A 2,447-nucleotide genomic window follows, 5' to 3' on the forward strand; every position below is an offset into this window, starting at 1 on the left:
ATTTAATAATATTCATCAGCACATAAAAATTTGTAAGTGTACCAATTTATTTTACTTTCAGCTCCTCAGAAAAGACATAGCTATTTATAACAATTAAAATGACATTTTTTAGCACAGGAGATGTAGCTCAGTGGCACCACACCTGCCTGACAAGCTCAAGGTCCTGAGTTTGGTTCCGCACACACAAAAAAAGATGACATTTTCTAAAGAGATAAAATTATAACTTTTACATACATATAAAAATGAACACATATTAAAGACTTTATTCAGCTCCTAAAGAGAAAACAAGGCAGATGTTACACCAGCTTCAAAGGAGACATCAAAACATACTTTTATAAAGGATATTGAAATGAATGTGCAAATGGAGGCAAAGCTAACTTCCTTCACAATGAGAGCAGAAGGTCAATTGAAATTCTATCAAGCAGGACAGAATTGCATGTTCTTAGATAAGAATTATTTGCCTTTGCTATTAGTTATCTTCAATTTACATAGTTGTGAAATAGCTTCAATAGAATCAGAATTCAATAATCTAAGAAGTTTCATCTCAAGGCTATATAATGCGTAATTGCCCAATTCATATACAATGCATAATTTTCCACTGATGTACCTGTCTTACCCTACACCACTTAGGAAACCTTATTTAAAAGTTTCTAAAATATATTTATCATGATAAAAATTAAACTCACTGTAGCAATCAGTATTATTTTGCCAATCTTGTTTTATGTATCTCCCGTACTTTGTTTGTATGTTTGTGGTGCTTGAAATAAAATCTAGGGCTTTTGGCATATAATATACATATTTTATCTCCTTATTTTCTTTATTTAACAATATTCAGGAGACTGCTAGTTAAGATCCCACCAGGAAATAGATGACTCTCAAAAGGATGAGACTCAAAAGGAGTTGACACTTCTTTTTCAATGACACTCGAAAGAAGCAGTTGACTAGAGTTTACAGAGGGGAAATATTTAATAGATGTAAGCTGAAAAAGCAACAAGATGAGATATTCCAAAGCCAGATACATGGGAACTGCTATTGCCCCTCACCTGAAAAATCATAAAAAGGGACAGTTTAAGAATCCAGTGAGGCTCAAGCTTATGGAGAGAAGTGTCTTCAACTATAAATCATAGTTTTTTCCCCCACCTTGTTTCTCTGTATTTTATTATGTGAATTTTTCATACTTCTCATGAAGGGACTAAAGTTTTTATTCCATGTATTTGGGTTTGTCCACAGAAAGGAGCAGCAAAAGTGGTGTCACAGTTCTAAAATGTCTTTTACTTTTCCATGTGTTCTTTTGCATTTCCGCCATCTTTATGAGAAGGTGTCTGTGCTAGAGTATTGGGTAGTTAGTGATACCTGCAGTCTTTCATCAGTTTAGCTGATGACATTCCAGGTCAGCAAGCATTTAGCTAATTCCCAAGCACATGAGTGATGCCAACCCAAGTCAGCAGAGCCAGTGAGCCAGTCTCAGCTAGCGTCAGAGACGTGGGCAGTAAATGTTGTGATTACTCGTTTTGGAACAACATTTTGGCAATAGGTAATAGACTCACTGCTCATACGGCCTAAGTTGATATTCATAGCCACTTTCATCCACTACTCATTCCATATCCCTTTTATTATCTACCAATGGAATAGACTCTTTACTTGATGAGTTAATCAAAGCTTCCATATCTACGAGCTCCAAGTCCTTGACAGCCCTGACTCTGGTGAGTTGACGGGATTTTTACTGATTACTTCCACAGATCAAAGGTTTCCTGGGTGGAATATTCTTAATTGCAAACATAGTCCTTTTCCCTATTGTGTAACAGAAACCAAATTTCCTCTTAATAATTCAGAACAATCGCTTTGGCCAGTACCATGGCCAAGAGGCAAAAGAAGTTCTAATGGCTATGGGGACAGTTTCAATTTCTAATTTATTGGAGTAACTGTTCCCTTATGACATCATTCTTCTTCGGGGGAGTAGGCCTTCCAAATATCCCAAACCAAAGATCTTGGGTATCTATCCAAAACATTTCTTAACCGTATTATTAAATGTAACCGTAAAAAGGTCTATGATCTTTGCCGCCCTTAAATCACTGTGGTTGTGAAGTTATTCTTGTGCAACCTCTTTAGTTCTCACAGGAGGAGTACCATGAAAGGAGTAAGCCTTACTCCACTCATCTTCCCTTTCATTCTGTTCATGTTCTAGAGATGATCACTTTTCTATTAGATATACTCCTGGCATGGTATGCTATACGCACAAGAGGCCAAACACATGGACCTTCCTGAGCTTGAACTGTGATCCTTCAAAACGGGGGGCCAAGTACACCTTTCTCTCTCATAAATTAGCTGCATTGGATATTTTGTTGCTGTTCAGGTGACCCTCTTTTACAGTTACAGCTATTCTCTCTAGGTGTCCATAACCACCTACTTCTTGGCAATTAAGGTCCATTAGTGTGCTAGGGCTCCTA

This window comes from Heterocephalus glaber, unplaced genomic scaffold, assembly GCF_053883595.1.
Source record: "Heterocephalus glaber isolate CG9 unplaced genomic scaffold, H.glaber_assembly_v1.0 deba00001553, whole genome shotgun sequence".
NCBI classification, from domain to species: Eukaryota; Metazoa; Chordata; class Mammalia; order Rodentia; family Bathyergidae; genus Heterocephalus; species Heterocephalus glaber.